This window comes from Rhinopithecus roxellana, chromosome 5, assembly GCF_007565055.1.
Source record: "Rhinopithecus roxellana isolate Shanxi Qingling chromosome 5, ASM756505v1, whole genome shotgun sequence".
NCBI lineage: Eukaryota > Metazoa > Chordata > Mammalia > Primates > Cercopithecidae > Rhinopithecus > Rhinopithecus roxellana.
Genome location: NC_044553.1, coordinates 20099781 through 20118781, shown reverse-complemented (window position 1 = coordinate 20118781; position 19001 = coordinate 20099781). Strand labels below are relative to the sequence as shown.

The window sequence follows — 19001 nt, the reverse complement described above, 5'->3', positions numbered from 1 at the left end:
CGCTGAAGCGTGAAGGACCGGGGGGACCAGGGTTCGAATCCCAGCTTGGTCACCTTCTTCTTTTTGAGCTCCGCAGGATAAGAAGGTTGGGCAAGGCCCAGCCTGCACGTGGCTAGTGCTTAGAAACATAATCCCAGCACTTTGAGAGGCCTAGGTGGGAGGATCAGGAGGTGAAGAGATGGAGGCCATCCTAGCCAACAAGGGAAACCCTGTCTCTACTAAAAATACAAAAATTAGCTGGGCTGGTGGCGCGCGCCTGTAGTCCAAGCTACTCAGGAGGCTGAGGCAGGAGAATCGGTTGAACCCGGGAGGCGGAGGTTGCAGTGAGCCAAGATCGCACCACCGCACTCCAGCCTGGGGGTCAGAGCGAGACTTCCCTGCGTGTCACCAGGCTCACCTGAGAGGCTGGAAAAGCAGGGTTGGAGGGAGGAGTGAGGAAGAGAGGGAAGGGGGTGGCGAGGAAAGTGCCCGAGCCGACACTGATCCCCAAATTGTACCTTTTAAATTATCTTAGTAACTTGCACCCCAATGGCACGGCTTATCTTAACACTGCTTACCACAGCACCCCGCACCCCTCCCCCACCTTTCCCCATCCCGTGCACTCTCAAATGCTTCACATGAGATCGACATGGCAAAGTCACACCCTCGAACTGAAACGGTTTTCCAATTTTGGAAGCTTGACTAGCCATAAAAAGGTTTTGTTTTCTTCTTTTCCCTCTTCTTCCCTGCCTGTGACACCGCCCCCTCCCCCGCCCTCCCTCCGCCCCCACCCCAACCTCCTCCCCCACCCCAACCTCCTCCCCACTCTCAAGAGCGGATCCGAGCCGGCCGCGGCGGAACCTGCGGGCCTGTTTACCAGCGGCTGCTCCCCGGCGCTGCCCGGCGCCGCCCCCTGCCGGCGGGAGTCGGAGCTGCTCCGTGTGCGTGCAGGCGGCGGCGGGCTGATGACCCAACGCCGCAGGCATCTGAGGATAACCTTTCCCCTTTCTTTCCAAGACCAAATAAGGGGGCTCTTCCCTCTGCGCGCCGGGCCCGCGGCAGTTAGGCCAAGGGGCGTGGAAAGGAGGATCCGGGAATGAGGCTGACAGTCTGCAACAACCGAGCACATTGTTCCCGCGGCGCCCGGCCTCCCCCTCCTCCAGCGGGCCCGGCCCATGCCCACCCTGCAGCCGCGGGCGCGGGGAGCCAGGCGGGATGCGCGCGACCCCGGACCCCGTCGGCAGCTCTGCCAAGCCCTCCGGCCCCTCCCTCGAAAAGAAGTGAAGGGCAGGGTGCCCGCGGGCCCTCGCCGGGGTGCAGACCCTGCAGGCTCGCGGGGCAGCAGACCCAGGACCCCGGCGGGGGCCAGGCCCAACTGCCCGGCCTCGGAATCCTGACATCGCCCCCGAGGGAGGGAGTGTGTTTGGTAACCACAGAAACCGAGATTTGACCTATATTTTCGAACATGGCCTAAACTCTAGCTTTCCTTCTAGAAATCAAAGTGAGAGAATCTGACTTGCTGCTTATTTTCCTCCTGCTTTATATTCCAAAATGCCGCCCGGAAGACAGGGCAAGTCAAACCTCGCCGGCGGTGTGGATGGCTGGTGAGGGTCCCCGGTGCTCCAGTTAGGAGGCAGGGTCTGTCTCCTCTGCAGCCTCCCGCAGGCCACAGCGTCCTCCTGTCCACCAGCGGCTGGTGCGTTTCTGGAGGGCAATTGGATGACATTAATCAGGATTTAAAATAAGTGCACTGTTTGACGATTTCATTCCACTTCTCAGTATTTATCCTAAGTAGGTGCTGAGAAGGGTGCACAAAGATAGACATTCTAAACACAGAGGATGGCCACAGTCCTGCTTAACAGTAACAGTAGTTGGACTTAACAGCATTTACTAAGTGCTAAAAACTGTTCTAAACATTTTACAAATAGCTACTCACAACATCCTTATGCTGCAGGGACTGTATTATTTTTTATTTGTATTTGTATTTTCTGTCGCCCAGGCTGGAGTGCAGTGGTGCGATCTCAGCTCACTGCAACCTCTGCCTCCCGATTTCAAGCGATTCTCCTGATTCAGCCTCCCGAGTAGCTGGGACTACAGGTGTGCACCACCATGCCAGGTTAATTTTTTTGTATGTTTAATAGAGACAGGGTTTCACCATATTGGTGAGGCTGGTCTCAAACTCCTGACCTCATGATCCACCCGCCTCGGCCTCCCAAAGTGCTGGGATTACAGGCGTGAGCCACTGTGCCCGGCCGGGGGCTGTATTGTTAATACAATCAGCCCTCCATATCTGTGGATTCAACCAACCATGCATGGAAAACATTCCGGAAAAAAAAAATTCCGCCAAGTTCCAAAAAGCAAAACCTAGATTTGCCATGCGTGGAGTACTACTACATTGGATCCACAAGAATGAAATGAAGCGTTGGCACTATATGGGGCATTATAAGTAATCCAGAGAAGACTTAAAGTATACAGGAGGATGTATGCAGGTTATATACAAATATCACACCATTTTATATAAGGGACTTGAGCATCTGTGGATTTTGGTATAGGTCTCCTGGAACCAATTCCTTATGCACACCAAGAAACAACTGCACCTCCATTTAATACCTACTCAGAGATGCTAGGTTTCTGCGGACCGTCACCCAGCTGGGGAGTTGCACAGCCAGGATTGACGCCACGCTCTGAGGCTCCAGAGTCTGTGCCCTTGACCGCAACACTAAATGTTTATCGATGGGGATTTGATTAATTTAGAGTACATCCGTATAATGGAGTATTTGCCGGGCGCTTAAATGGTGATGTAGATTGGGAATAAGTGGCATGGAAAAATGTCCATGACATATTGTTGAGTGAAAACAGCTGGTTATACAAGAGTGTGCCTAACGGGATCCCGTGGCTGTGCAGAAGGTCACTCATGGCTATGCTAACCATGGTCACATTTGGACATTAGAATTTCAGGTGGCTAATTTTACAGGTATGTTGTCTGTGTTGTTGAACTCTTTTTTTTTTTTTTTTCTTATTGTTAATCACAGTCCAGGCTGTGCTCAAATCCCACTTTCTTCACATAAGGGTTTCCTGATCCCCAAAGTTGGAAGCTGCAGCTCTTCATGATTCTGACAAGTGGGAACCTCTGTTGGAAGGTTATTCAGCGGCATGAGTATGTACCTGTGTTGTCAGCTAAACTGTGAACTCGGGAGGGAGGCACAGACTGTTTCATCTTTTTCGGTATGTCCATTTGTACATTGCATGGTACTTTACCCACTGCAGTATTCAAATATTTATCAGTAATTTGGTATAACCCAATGATGATGGAGCAATCCTCAGAAAAATTAATTGCATAATCAGTTGTTTGAGAGCTGCTTCCATTAGCTAGGTGGTAAGTTCCTTGGGGACAGAGACATACCTGTTCCTTTCCTGTCCTGGCACTAGGGCAGTGCCTGCACACAGTAGGTGCTCCATAAATGTTTGCTAAGTGAGTAAGCCAAGGCTGCTCTGCCCCAAGCAGTCTTCCTTCTTGAGGAATCAAAATGAGAGCTTCTTTGCTTTTCTCGGGGACCTCTGTCTGTCAAATGATTAGTCACCTGTATGGACCAGACTCCTCAGGAGGAATTGGCTCTGGTTAACATAGCAGAAAAAGGAAGCTCTTGAAATGGATGGGAAAGCAAGAGAAGGCGGCTTGAAAATTGGACAGGAAATGAAGGAAGGGGAAGGCAAGAGGAAGACTTGGCCAAAGTCATGCCAGGGAGGGGCAGCTGACTCTGGCACCCTTGGGCCCTGCCACCACCCCCACTAGATTCCCCTCTGCCCTGCCATGGCCAGCTGCCCCTGCAATACATGGATTCTGTCTTGTTCCTGTGTCTTGGATCACTTGCCTGAGAGTCAAGGCCTCAGAGGGAGGATCAGGTGGCTAAACCCAAGTGCTGTGCTGGGTGGTGGGCTGAGAAACGTTGTTTTTTTGTTTTGTTTTTGTTTTTTTGAGATGGAGTCTCGCTCTGTGGCCCAGGCTTGAGTGTAGTGGCCGGATCTCAGCTCACTGCAAGCTCCGCCCCCTGGGTTTACACCATTCTCCTGCCTCAGCCTCCTGAGTAGCTGGGATTACAGGCGCCCACCCACCTTGCCCAGCTAGTTTTTCGTATTTTTTAGTAGAGACGGGGTTTCACCGTATTAGCCAGGATGGTCTCGATCTCCTGACCTCGTGATCCGCCCGTTTCGGCCTCCCAAAGTGCTGGGATTACAGGCTTGAGCCACTGCGCCCGGCCAAGAAACGTTTAACAGCTTGCTCACCAGTGGGAAAAGCCCTGATTTGTAGCATTTGCTGACTTCCATGGTGAAGACATTCTCACCATGACTGATTTTTATTTGCCAACCATTTAACAACCAGCTGGAAGGATTCCTGAGAATTTAAAAGTTGGTGCTGGTGGGCCGGTGAGCTGTGATCCAGCATAGTCCTGTGTGTGCCCCATTGTCTGAGATTCCCACAGTAGGGAAAATCCCCTGGAAAGGAAGCCGGAAGGATGCCAGGTGGCCCTGCAACACCAGTGCACATCCATATCTCAAAGCAATCCAGGGTGTTGTGGCAGGGGCGCTATAACCCAAAGTGTGCTAGCCCTTTTATTTGTTAACAGGAGCTTTCAGAGATAATACCAAAGGAAGGTGAACGATGAAATTTAAGATTGTGGGACAGGCCAGTGGGGGAGATGTTTGAAGGCAGAGATGGATGAGGGAAAGATGTTTAGATCTGTACTCTTCAGTTATCTCAGACAGTGTCCCTCCTATACTTGTAGCCCTCCAAGAACAAAGTCCCAGCCCTGAATTATCCAATAAGTGGTTGGGAAACAGGAAAGCCTTCTCCAGGAGGGATTTACCTCTTTTCCCAGGTTTCAAGTCCAAGGGCAAGAATAATTACAACAGTGGCTACTATGGTGTACAAAGAGCTTCCTGCATGTGCCAGGCACTGTGTGAAGCATAGTCCTTCACCTAGGTAGCTTTTCTAAAGATAGATCACTCATGGATAATCCCCCTGGGATTTGAGCCCAGGCTGTCTAATGGCCAAGCCATGTTCCTGATCACAAAGCCATCCTGACTTGGCCCATCTGTGGGTTGTTTGAATGAACCATGAGGCATGCCCACATTTTGGAAAATGGAGAACCATTCAAAACCCTGGAGCTTCCAGACACACATTAGATTAAAGAGACTGCAGAGACAGTGTGGCCAAGCTGATCTACACTGGCATCTGAGGTCTGCCCCTTGGCAGCTTCCTTCTATGTGAAAATGGATACAGGGATGCCTAATGCCAGGGCTATGGTAGAGCCGTGTTAGAGCACAGAACATCCGACACATCATAGGCTGTTAGTGTCATTATGCATTTTTAGAAGATCGTTTACTTATGTCGAAATTACTACGGACATTTACTTTTTTTTTTTTTTTTTTTTTTTGAGACGGAGTCTCGCTCTGTCACCCAGGCTGGAGTGCAGTGGCCAGATCTCAGCTCACTGCAAGCTCCGCCTCCCAGGTTCACGCCATTCTCCTGCCTCAGCCTCCCGAGTAGCTGGGACCACAGGCGCCGCCACCTCGCCCGGCTAGTTTTTTGTATTTTTAGTAGAGACGGGGTTTCACTGTGTTAGCCAGGATGGTTTCGATCTCCTGACCTCGTGATCCGCCCGTCTTGGCCTCCCAAAGTGCTGGGATTACAGGCTTGAGCCACCGCGCCCGGCCCCGGCTAGTTTTTTGTATTTTTTTAGTAGAGATGGGGTTTCACCATGTTAGCCAGGATCTCCTGACCTCTCGATCTCCTGACCTCGTGATCCGCCCATCTCGGCCTCCCAAAGTGCTGGGATTACAGGCTTGAGCCACCATGCCCGGCCCTACTATTTTTGTTTTAAAAATCATCTCTCAGACATCACTTAGAGATATTCACACATCGATTTTAGAGTTAAGATGTCAAGATGTAGGAGACTGGCTTATTGAGCAGGCAGTACTCCTGGAATGTCATCATGAAAGTAACTGATGTTTTTCTCACGTTTTCCCTTGAAATGTCCCTCAGAATTGCCTTTTCTGGTTCTGGATGAAGTCTCAGGTCAGTTCCATATCTTTCCTGGTCACTCTTAGGGGCATAGAATGTTCGAGGTGACAACAGAGACAGCCTCCTCTCCAGACACTGGTTACATGCGGTGCCGGCTGATAACCAGAGTCTCTGCCTTCCTTCACAGTGACAGCTGCTGCCCCTCCACTGTAGGACCTACTGCAGGCAAGGGCCTGCTGCACAGGAATGGGGGAAGGGAAATGGGCATTGTCTCCCTTTCCAGTCCTCTTCCACAGCTTGAAGACAACAGACAAATTCAGATTCTTCTGGGCTGAGTGAAAGTCACACCTTTTTTTTTTTTTTTTTTTAGATGGAGTTTAGCTCTTAGCTGGAGTGCAATGGCGCAATCTCGACTCACTGCAACCTCTGCCTCCCGGGTTCAAGCAATTCTCCTGCCTCAGCCTCCCAAGTAGCTGGGATTACAAGCGTGCACCACCATGCCTGGCTAATTTTTGTATTTTTAGTAGAGACGGGGGTTTCACCATGTTGGTCAGGCTGGTCTCAAACTCCTGACCTCAAGTGATCCACCCGCCTCAACCTCCCAAAGTACTGGGATTACAGGCATGAGCCACCGCGCCTGGCCGAAAGTCACATCATTTAAGAACCACCTAAGCAATGACCCATGTGAAGGGACACCTGGCCTTGGCCCTGCCTCTGCCACTGCAGCGGGAAATGGGGTGGGGAAGAGGGGAGTAGGAAAGGGGGCAACAAAGTCCATCATTCCTCTCTCAGCCTTGTTGTAAGAGGTTTCCTGCTTGTGGGGCCTGGCAAGGGGCTTCCATGGGTTCTTTGGCCGGCGTCAGTGGAAATATTCGACTGCATATGTTACGACAAAGGCAGGGCATTTCCCCCAGGCAGGCTCACACCCCTGATAGTCTACTCCACACGGGTTCTTCCTGGTGGGATTCTGTTGCCCAACAGCGTCACACCTGCTCCATGGGGAAAGGTCACACATTTTCTGTTTCATCAAATTGTGGGAGTAGAGACCCATTCAGTGCAGTAGCCCTCAACTAGTCAGCTCCTCCGTTGTCCTCAAGGTTTCCTGATCAGTCATCAGATACTGGGTCACCGGGTCCCCCTTGATGACAAGGGACACATGTCAAGCTCTCCATGTGATCCCTTGAAACCCCATTCTCCTGATTGAGGGAAGGAGGGAGGCAGCTTCACTCCACCCTGCCTGGGTTGGTTCTCTCAGCTTAGGCATCTGCGGAGCCGTACCCTTTATAAATCTTCTCTAATGTCTAATGACCCAATCCCTCAAGGGGTCTAGGCTTGGAGAGTCATAAGACTGCCTTCACACCCACTGCTTTGGAATGCTCACCACTTCAGCACCTAAAGTTCCAATTTGGCATCCTGCAAGAATTTACCAACTGAGTGATAATTACAGGGGTCTTGGCCTGACGATATTTTGCTACATCGTACACTTAGGATTTAGGCATTTCATTCTCTGTGAATGAAAGAACAAACAAAAATGCTTTAAAAAGTATTCACTGACTGGGGCTAGGCGTGGTGGCTAATGACTGTAATCCCAACATTTTGGGAGGCCAAGTCAGGCGGATCATCAGATCAAGAGATCAAGACCATCCTGGCCAACATGGTGAAACCCCATCTCTACTAAAAATACAAAAATTAGCCAGGCATGGTAGCACATGCCTGTAATCTCAGCTACGTGGGAGGCTGAGGCAGGAGAATTGCTTGAACCCAGGAAGCGGAGGTTGCAGTCAGCCGAAATCACACCACTGCACTCCAGCCTGGTGACAGAGCAAGACTCTGTCAAAAAAAGAAAAAAAGTATCCACTGACCACCCAGTGAGATGGGAAAGAACAGGTAGAAAGGAAAATGGGCTGGTTCTTGGACAAAGAGTGCAAGACATGCCAATGCTCATTTTCATCATGATCTGGAATCTTAAGAGATTTAAGAACATAGTAGGAAGTGGAGTGTGATGTGAATCTGGAAGGGAACCCCAAGGGTGAGGGATCTAAGACAATGGCTGGTAGGAAGATAAGACTAGAAGAAACTATACTCTGTGTCCTGTCCTCTCCTGCAGGCTAACCATGTTCAGTTGTGAGTTCTACACTGAGTCCTCTCATGTCTTTCCATTAGTATAGTAACAGTGACTAAAAAGGCTCCCTGTGGAAATTGTGCCTCCCTGGCCTTCCACTTCTGCTTCTGCGTTTTGGTATCCTGGAAGAGAATGCCAGTCATTAGCCATCAGCCATGGCCAGTAAGTTTCACCTAACAGCCTCCCATTCTCTCTAGACCCTGTGCAGTCCGTTCCAGTCAGTTTAGTCATGCTTTGTAACAAACAACCCCCAAATTTTGGTGGCTTAAAACAATGAAGATCAGCCGGGCTCAGTGGCTCACACCTGTAATTCCAGCACTTTGGAATTACACGCCTGTAATTCCAGTACTTCTGTTGCCTAGGCTGGAGTGCAGCAGCACTGTCTCAGCTCACTGCAACCTCTGCCTCCTGGGTTCAAGCGATCCTCCTGCCTCAGCCTCCCAAGTAGCTGGATTACAGGAATTTGATGCTGAGGTCAGGAATTTGAAACCAGCCTGGCCAACATGGTGAAACCCTGTCTCCATTAAAAATACAAAAATTAGCAAGGGGTGGTGGCGCATGTGTGTAATCCTAGCTACTCAGGAGGCTGAGGCAGGAGATCGCTTGAACCTGGGAGGCAGAGGTTGCAGCGAGCCGAGATTGCGCTGCTGCAAACTCCAGCCTGGACGACAGAGTAAGACTCTGTCTCAAAAAACAAAAACAAAAACAAAAAACAACAACAAAAAAAACAACAAAGATCTATTTCTTGATCATGTCACACGCCCATTGTCAGGAGACTAGGGGCTTGTCCCGGCACTATCCTCACCCCAGGACCTAGGTGGGCAGAGGAGCTGTGAGCCGGCGTGTTGCCAGGTGTCTGGCAGAGGAAGAGAGAGCTTAGCACGTAGTGCACTGGTTCCTGAAGCTTCCACCTTGAAATAACACAGGTCATTTTCCCTCACGTTTTATTAGCCAAGGCAAGTCACAGAGCTAACTTCATGTCACATGGCTAACTCCAATCCTATCATTACCCGGAAAAAAAAAAAAAAGAGGAATATTTAATGAACAGCACTAAAGATGACCCCTGGGTCTTTCTCTCAGCCCTGTCAGAGGCATTCAGAGGACAGGTGTCTGGGCAAGCGGGAATGGGACACACACCAGAAATGGGCTAAATAATTTGGGTTAAAAAGAAAGGACCAAGGAGAAGGTTCTACCTGTAAGACAGTGGTGGCAGTGGGCTTGGAGGGTAGTTGGGAGGGGTGGTTTGAGAGCGGCCTGAGTGGCTTGGTGGAAATGGAAGAGAGTCAAGATCTCAGGAGACTGAGAAGGGAGTGAGGAGGTTCTCATTGTCAGCTCTTGACTTCTCTGTACTCCCAACCATGGGACTTCTTTGTGAATGTAGTGGATTCAGCTTGGATCCTCCAGACTGGCTTCTGTTAGCTGAGCACTTGATCCACCTCCTGAGCACAGGGAAGAAATACTGACTATTCTCCTCTGCTCTCTGTGCTGTCCTCTCTGAAACTTACCAGACCTGCCCTAAGCCCCTAACAGGGCATCTATCTTCCTTCTCCTTAGAAATGGGAAATGTCTCATTGAGCCACCTGAGAATCCTTTATTTATTTATTTATTTATTTATTTATTTATTTATTTATTTATTATTTGAGATGGAGTCTCACTCTGTTGCCCAGGCTGGAGTGCAATGGCAAGATCTTGGCTCACTGCAACCTCTGCCTCCCGGCAGAGCAATTCTCCTGCTTCAGCCTCCCAAGTAGCTGGGATTACAGATGTGCACCACCGCACCTGGCTAATTTTTTTGTATCTTCAGTGGAGATGGTGTTTCACCATGTTGGTCAGTCTGGTCTCAAAACTCTTGACCTCAGATGATCTGCTGCCCTCAGCCTCCCAAAGTGCTGGGATTACAGGCATGAGCCACCATGCCTGCCCTATTTATTTATTTGAGATGGAGTCTCCCAGTGTTGCCTAGGCTGGAGTGTAGCAGCGCTGTCTTGGCTCACTGCAACCTCCACCTCCTGGGTTCAAGTGATCCTCCTGCCTCAACCTCCCAAGTAGCTGGATTGCAAGTGTGGGCCACCCTCACCTGGCTAATTTTTGTATTTTTAGTAGAGATGGGGTTTCACCATTTTGGCCAGGGTGGTCTCGAGCTCCTGGCCTCAAGTGATCCACCCACCTTAGCCTTCCAAACTGCTGGGATTATAGGCATGAGTCACCATGCCCAGCCAGAGTCCCTTTATTTTAAAAAAATATTATAAAAAATTCCAAATACTGGCTGGGCGTGGTGGCTCATGCCTGTAATCCCAGCACTTCGGGAGGCTGAGGCAGGCAGATCATGAGGTCAGGAGATCAAGACCATCCTGGCTAACACAGTGAAACCCCGTTTCTACTAAAAATACAAAAAATTAGCCGGGCGTGGTGGCAGGCTCCTGTAGTCCCAGCTACTTGGGAGGCTGAGGAAGGAGAATGGTGTGAACCCAGGAGGCGGAGCTTGCAGTGAGCTGAGATGGTGCCACTACACTCCAGCCTGGGCGACAGAGTGAGACTCCATCTCAAAAAAAAAAAAAAAAAAAAAAAAATCCAAATACTGAGACATAGAGAGATGAGTACAGTGCACCTCCATGTAGACATCATGAAAGATGTTTTCTGCAGTTGCGCTAAGAACAGAATCACCATGCTAAACTCTGCAGAAACTTGGTCCCATCTTATCTGCACGAGAGTCTTATTATTATTTGTCCCATTTTATAAATGAGAAACTGGGACCCAGAGAAGCTAAGTGACTTGGCCAAATTCACACAGCTAGTGAGGATAGAGCTGATGGCACATCCACCCCTGGCAGGGCCGCTGGAGGGTGTTACAGCCTCAGGGGTAGACAGAGATTGGCTAGAGGCCATGGCAGGGAAGCGGGCATGTCTGTCTTAACAAGGTGCTAGCCGCATGTAAGCCTGGCTCCCCTTCCAGCCTGCTTTGCTCTGAGCTGGGGCGTCACTTATCAAGAGCTAGAGGAGGAGGCAAAATCCAAGAAATCAGAAGGACCCTTATCCCCAAAGAGGAATTGTCGTGAAATGCAATAGTGTGGGTACATAGACATTCATTTGCCATTTACGCTAGCATTTATTCTTCAGTATTTACTGAGCCCTGACTCTGCACCAGCTCTGAAAATACAAAAATGAGTGAGCCGGGCCTGGCCCTTGCCCTATAGGGGAGACTCCTGCCTCTCTGGATGACTGACTAGATGATCTCAAATGCCTTCACTGGAGTCTCCCTTTCCTCACCATTGTGAGCTACTGAATTACACACTTTAAAGTGGTTAATTTTATGTTCTAGGAAGTTTATTTCAATTTTAAAAATAGGCAGAGTGATAGCCTCTGTACAGCAAGACTGTTGTGAAGATTAAGTCAGCTCATGCACATAGATGAGTGGGAGCTGCTACCTCCTTCCGTGCCCATGGGCAGGGGTAACATTCCAAGTACTGAACAACCTGGAAGGCATAGTCAGCAATCACTAAGTAGGTCAGAGCTGAATATGGGCCTTGGTGTTGCTGTGTTTTCACAGATAGATCCCTAGACAGCTCTGGTTAGTGGGTGCTGTTTGGTCTTATGAATAGGTTTCCGGCCAGGCACGGTGGCTCATGCCTGTAATCCCAGCACTTTGGGAGGCCAACATGGGCAGATCACTTGAGATTAGGAGTTCGAGACCAATCTGGTCAACATGGTGAAACCTCGTCTCTACTAAAAATACAAAAATTAGCCGGGCATGATGGTGCACACTTGTAATCCCAGCTACTTGGGAGGCTGAGGCAGGAGGATAGCTTGAACCCAGGAGATGGGTGTTGCAGTGAGCTGACATCACACCCCTGAACTCCAGCCTGGGCGACAGAGCAGAGCAAGACTCCATCTCAAAAAAATAAAAATAATAATAATAATAATGAGTAGGTTTCCCAAAGGTGGCTGGCCTCTCGACCCCAGCTGGCTGAGGTTCATCCATGCTGTTGGTCTCCAGGGCTGGAAGCATGTGTGGATGGACCCCACTCCTAACCCCTATACCCATCCCTTCTAATACACCCACGCTTGTAAGTGCAGGGCCAAGAATATCTGGAGAGTAACAAAAGATTAGAGACATACCCAGATCCTCCTCTCGTGCTGAAAGCCTGTGTCTTTCACTCTGGTGGGTTCCTGCAAGAGAAAGAACAGTTTGCTACTCTTGTCTTGGTAATGAGCCCTTTCTAAGGACCTATCATATCCAAAGTTCCCACGGAAGGATGCATCAGCCCCCGTATACCTGCTGGAGGGGAGAGGTGTGAGCAAGAGCTTTGCCCGTTGCTGCTATGAATCCACCTGAAATAAATTAATTTGTTCTGTGCTAGTTACAGACATGTTACAAAGCTTCTTCTTTTAAAGTGGCAGCACATGTCTTCTAATATTAATGAGGATGATTCTGGGGGAAAAAAAGTCTCTAGAAAGGTTTTTTCTTCTTCCAGAGTGTTAGGCTGTCTATGTCTCATTACTTGGGGAAGATTCTCTTTCTCCTGCCTCTTCCATGTTATTAAAAACCAGTTTGTTCCCATGTTCATGTGTGGCTGTAGGATTAGACCACATGCAAGAAATTCAACAACAATCAGAACTGGGATTGGAATTGGGGTCGGACTGGGGAGAAAAAGTCTGTCAGCTCTATTTGCAGAAACCCACATGGAAAGATAAATTGCAGCAAGAAACTCTGACAATCAAGTGAAATAATTAATGCATCATTCTGAAGTATTCTAAATCACATTCCTCAGTATCATTTTCCCCATTTGGCTGCTACCAGTAAATTGAGATGTGTGATCCTATAGTGTAGTGCTGCTCTCCCCCAAAGAAGCTCACTGGGATTAGGAAATGCTAATGAGTTAGGTGGCACATGACTCTGAATATGCTATTATTACACGTACATTACAGATAAGAGATTGAATCATCAAGAAAATGTAAGTAATCTGCTTGGTGTCAACTTAGAAGTCACTGGTGATGGGCTGGGTGTGGTGGCTCATGTCTGTAATCCCAGCACTTTGGGAGGCCAAGGTGGGATCACTTGAGGTCAGGAGTTGGAGACCAGTCTGGCCAACATGGCGAAACCCTGTCTCTACTAAAAATACAAAAAAATACCACCGGGCATGGTGGTGGGCACCTGTAACCCTAGTTACTCGGGAGGCTGAGGCAGGAGAATAGCTTGGACCCAGGAGGCAGAGGTTGCAGTAAGCCAAGATGGCATCATTGCACTCCAGCCTGGGAGATAAGAGCAAGAGTCTGTGAAAGAAAGAAAGAAAGAAAGAAAGAAAGAAAGAAAGAAAGAAAGAAAGAAGAGAGAGAGAGAGAGAGAGAGAGAGAGAGAGAGAGAGAGAGGAGAGGAGAGGAGAGGAGAGGAGAAGAAAAAAGAAAAGAAAAGAAAAGAAAAGAAAAGAAAAGAGTCACTAGTGATGATTTGGAAGGATCCGCTGCTCTACCGTGGCTGATATTAATTCACAGTTTCCCCCAGGCTAAGGTTAACAGACAAAAGTGAGGGGCAAGATATTTCCTGAAGTCTCTGGCCTTCAGACCTCTCCCTATTGTGTGGGGGAGAAAGAGGAGGCTGGGAGGAATCCTGTAGAGACAGGAGGCATCTGGGAGGACCAGTGTGGGGACTGCATACCTGCTGTTGACTGACCATTGCTAGGAGGACAGGGACAGAGAGATTCCAAACAGAGAAACAGGCGCACTGCTCCAGGGCTGCCGCTGTGGGGCCCTCGCCCGAAGTTATCTAAAAGACCTGTATGTCTTTGACGTGCGGACCTGAGGGGTGTGGAGCAGGTGAGGAGGCAGGGGTGCCTTGTATTATCCCCAGTCCATTCGCCTCCTATTTTGAGGCCAGGAGCCTGGGACAAGCTTATGTCTCCCAAAAACTGCTGAGAAGAGACCACTCACGTTGCTTTGAGCTCAGTCCAAGAGAGGAACCAGAGCCTGGGAAACTTGGAGAGGGTGCTGGATCCTGAAAACGCTGTCATTTCAACCCTGGGAGGGCTTTTATGTTTGCAGGGGATGGAGGCCTGCATGCATCTTTGGCAAGGTGTTTCCCTAGGTTCTGGAAAAGCCACCCAGACAAGCACACACATGGGGAGGCCATCTGCCCCATGCATGTGCGGGTTCTTCAACAGGGATACAAACCACCGACTGCATTCAACCTTCCAATGTGATCTGTTTGGCCTAAACAATGTTTTAAAAATAAACAAGTTCACAGTTAAAAATTAGAATCTCCTTACTTTTTTTTTTTTTTTTTTTTTTTGAGACGGAGTCTCGCTCTGTCGCTCAGGCTGGAGTGCAGTGGCCGGATCTCAGCTCACTGCAAGCTGCGCCTCCCAGGTTCACGCCATTCTCCTGCCTCAGCCTCCTAAGCAGCTGGGACTACAGGCGCCCGCCACCTCACCCAGCTAGTTTTTTGTATTTTTTAGTAGAGACGGGGTTTCAGCGTGTTAGCCGGATGGTCTCGATCTCCTGACCTCGTGATCCGCCCGTCTCGGCCTCCCCCAGTGCTGGGACTCCAGGCTCCTTACTTCTTTTGTTTGTTTTTGTTTGTTTGTTTGTTTCATTTTGAGATGGAGTCTCGCTCTGTCACCCAGACTGTAGTGCAGTGGCACAATTTCAGCTCACTGAAACCTCTGCCTCCCGGGTTCAAGTGATTCCTGTGCCTCAGCCTCCCGAGTAGCTGGGATTACAGGTGTTTGCCACCACGCCTGACTGATTTTTGTATTTTTAGTAGAGAGACGGTTTCACCATGTTGGCCAGGCTGGTCTCAAACTCCCGACCTCAAGTGATCTGCCCACCGCAGCTTCCCAAAGTGATGGGATTACAGGCGTGAGCCACCATGCCTGGCCTTACTTCTTTTTTTCTTAAAGCAACAAAACTTGAAAATCTAGCATCGCTCCACCTACATTTGCAGATGGCCCCCAACTCCCCTTTGGACGGGTTTGTAGGCTCCAGTGCACCCCTCCCCTATAGCACCAATATTGCTTGTAGCTCCCTCACCCCACGTGGAAGCTGAACACTTATCATTTCATTTGCATCATTGTTTTCATTATAGAAGAGCCTGTGTTTCTTCGTACCTGGGTCTCTATCAAACATGGATCAAAATAATATGGTAAGGTGTCTCTGTGACTCCTCAGAGGCATTTGGGTTTGCATCCCCTGATATAGGAGATTGTCTCTCTTGAAGTCAGAAGCCAGTGAGATTTCCTTTGGATAATATTTTTCCTAAAAAGGGATCTAGACAACCTGCAGCATCCAACTGTTGTTTGTTTTTGAGGAACTATTAATAATAAAGTTAACATTTATTGAGTACTTGCTCTGTGCCTGACAATTTCCCAAGCTCTTTACGTGATTTTTTTTTTTTTTTTTTTTTTTTTTTGAGATAGGGTTTCTTCTTGTCACCCCGGCTTGAGTGCAACGGCGTGATCTTGGCTCACTGCAACCTCCACTTCCCAGGTTCAAGCGATTCTCCTGCCTCAGACTCACAAGTAGCTGGGATTACAGGCCTACACCACCACGCCTGGCTAATTTTTGTATTTTTGGTAGAGACGGGGTTTCACCATATTGGCCAGGCTTGTCTCGAACTCCTGACCTCAGGTGATCTGCCTGTCTCAGCCTCCCAAAGTGCTGGGATTACAGGTGTGAGCCACGGTGCCCAGCCTACATGAATTAATTTATGTAATTCTCACAAGGATATGCAGTAAATACAATTATTGCTAATTTATTTTTTTTTAATTTTTATTGAGACAGGGTCTTGCTCTGTCACCCAGGCTGGACGTACAGCAGTGCGATCATGGCTCATTGCAGCCTTGACCTGGCTCAAACAATCCTCCCGACTCAGTCTCACGATTAGCTGAAACTACAGGCACTGGTCACCATGGCACATGTCACAGCTAATTTATCTTGGTTTTGTTTTTTTGTTGTGATGGGGGTCTTGCTTTGTTGCCCAAGCTGTACATTATTGCCATTTAATAGATGACGAGACAGAGGCATAAAAAACTTGAGTAATTTTCCCAATATCTCTCAGTGAGGAAGTGGCAGAGCCAAAATTCAAATGCAAGCATCACAAGCCATGGGGCCCCAGAGATGGGGCAGTTACTTGCTATGCTATTGTGCCTGCGTGTGTCTTTTCTGGACCAGTTTTCACAGGTTCATCAGTCAGGATGGGCTACTAGACCATGCTACATACAGAAGCAACCCTCACATCTCAGTGGCTTAAAACAACAAAAGCTTATTTCTTGCTTATGCCACATGATTACTGAGGGTCAGCTGATGTGTCATTGTGGTCCTGGACAGACAGAGCTAACCCATCCGGAACACTGCCAGTTGCCATGGCAAACAGGAAAGACAGCATAGCCCCTGTGCATCAGCTCTTAAAGGCTTTTCCCCTAGAAAGTGGAGCTCATCACTTCTGCTCCAGTTTCACTGGCCAAAGCAAGTCACATGGCCAAGCCCAACTGCAAGAGGCTGGGGCAGTGCAACCCTCCTGCAGAGAGAAGGGCTGGTGAGCAGTTTGCAGAAGAGGAGATGAAGCTGACTTGCAAGGTCCACATTTGTGAGCTTCAGGAAATAAGCAGAGCTGTTTGTGTGCCCAGAGGACAAAGTTTGCATAGCTAGGAAGATGGCTTTCCTCCCTACCTCTGCTGCAGCTCCTTAGACAGCACTGATGGCTTCAGAAAACTCAGGATGTTCACTTATCAGGACTATTGGCATGCAAAGGGGCACATTTCTGTATCCAGTGCTTTGCATATGCTGTTTGCTCTGCCTGGGTCTCTTCCCCACCCTACCTCCTCACCTACTTAGTTCCTTCATCCTTCATATCTCATCAATAAGTCCACTTCCTCTGGGAAGCCTCTCTTATAGCTTCCACTGTATTAGACCCTCTGTTATTCTGCATTGCACCCTTTGGTTTTAATTGCCTGCACTTATTAAAGATTATTCTTGCATGTGGATCTGCGTGATAATGTGATTGCGCTTATTTTCCCAAAAAGCCTGTAAGCTTCATGAAGGTAGGTTCCAAGACTGTCTCACTCACCTTGCACCCCCCAGCACCTGGCACAGTATGAGGCACATCACCAAGTCTCTCCTTAATGCCAGGGAATGCCAGTGAAGACAGGCCATGCAGTGGGGGACTGCAGCTGACAAACAAGACTGTGGGCACATGGGAGATTCCCCTTCTAGGACTTCAAGAAATAATTTAGGGGAAATTTCCAGGGGTTCAGTGGTCCTGGAACTGAGGTAGAGTCAAGACAGGAGAGAGTTCATAGAAAGGATAAGCAATATTTTATCAGAGGCCCCCCAGAACCCCTGATCCTGAGTCAAGCATCAGGAGGCAAGTAGTTTATATGAGAGATGATCTCAAGCGGCACTGGCAGGGGACGGGGAAGGAGGCAGGAATGGGGAGGAAGCCAGCCATTCTCAACTTATCAGTGTGGCCACGGAAGCACATCCTACCACCACAAGCATTCTGGGTGTGGTGTAAAACACATGCCTAGAGTTAATCCCATCTAGGCAATGAGGGAGCTGGGGTATTTATACACTGACTCCAGCTGATCATTGATCCAGGGTTGCTCTCAGGGGTCTGCCAAGTGGACAACAGAGATGGCTTCTGCAGCAAGGGAAAATATCAGACGGAAATGCAGGTGCTGGCAGTTGCAGAGCAATGAGGGCACAGTTGGCATCTGCTTCACTAAGGAAGAGTCCATTTACCCCATTCTCACTGTGGCATCTCCTATACTGGTGAGAGCTGAGGTTCTACTCTAAGCTTCTCAACATCCATTTTGCATTTTCTGGCTCTCTGGGAGTGCTCTGGGAAGTCCTTGACATAGACTCAGGCTAGTCTTGTGTAGAATTTATGTTTACGGCTTGATCATATCCCTCTACTGCTATTTCATTCATCATTTCACTTAATAGACCCCTCAAATATTTATTGAATTTCTTTGTTTGGCTGGCACTGACCTAGAGGCTGGGGTATAACAATCAGATAAAGCACAATCTCTGCTTTGAAGTACTTTATAAAGCAGTATTTCCCAGGATTTAGAGAGGTGCTAAATGCCAAACAAGATATTTTGTTAAATACGTTTGAAAAGCTTTGCAAAATACCACCTCTTCTTGGACAACTGCAAAGCACATTGACATATTAAAGGCTCTGAGAATGTCTGCAGAAAAGATATCTGTTTATTTTACCTAGGATTTTCCACACTTATTTGGCATTGGAGCCCTTTTCTACCAAATTGCCTTTATTAACATCCCAAGGAACTTGAATTCTGTGGAACATGCTTTGACAAAGTTATTGGATTTCCATCTAATCCACTGAAGGCCTCAATAGAAAAAAAAAAAAAAGGTTGAGTTGGCAAGAATTCACTCTCTCGGCCTTAGAGCTGGGTCTTCACTCTCTGGTCTTTGAGTTGGGACATCAGTCCTTTGCCTTTGGAATTGGACTTGAACTGGAACTTACATTATTGACTTTCCTGGTCTCAGGTCTTTGGCCTCAAGACTGGAACAATACCATCAGCTTTCCTGTGTGTCCAGCTTGCCAACAGCAGATTTGGGGGCTTCTCAGCCTCCATTATCAATTGAGTTGGTTCTTCATCATATATGATATATCCTGTTGCTTCTGGTTCTCTGAAGAACTCTAACTGATACAAATTTTGGTTGAGATTTTTGATGGGATGGTCTGCAGGGCCTCATGGCTCACTGGCTGCTTTATAGATGAATAGCTACGAAGGAAATCTCAAATCCTTCACATCACTGACCTGCTCTGGGATATAGAAACTATCTGCCTCCTCATGGAGTCAGAGTTCTTGGTTCTCAGAAATATATACATTGTATATTCATTAAAAACACTATTTATACAT

General features: G+C 48.4%; 1 long non-coding RNA gene across 1 annotated transcript in view; it reads right to left on the bottom strand.

Annotated features, from left to right (window-relative positions):
* Window positions 1-1597: 1597 nt before the first annotated feature.
* Window positions 1598-19001, bottom strand: part of LOC115897619 — a 44997-nt gene continuing 27593 nt past the window's right edge. Inside the window, exons 2-3 of the long non-coding RNA XR_004057370.1 lie at window positions 12239-12289; window positions 1598-1683 (exon numbers count right to left, since the gene is read on the bottom strand). This is a non-coding gene — a long non-coding RNA (uncharacterized LOC115897619). The remainder of the gene's footprint in view (window positions 1684-12238; window positions 12290-19001) is intronic.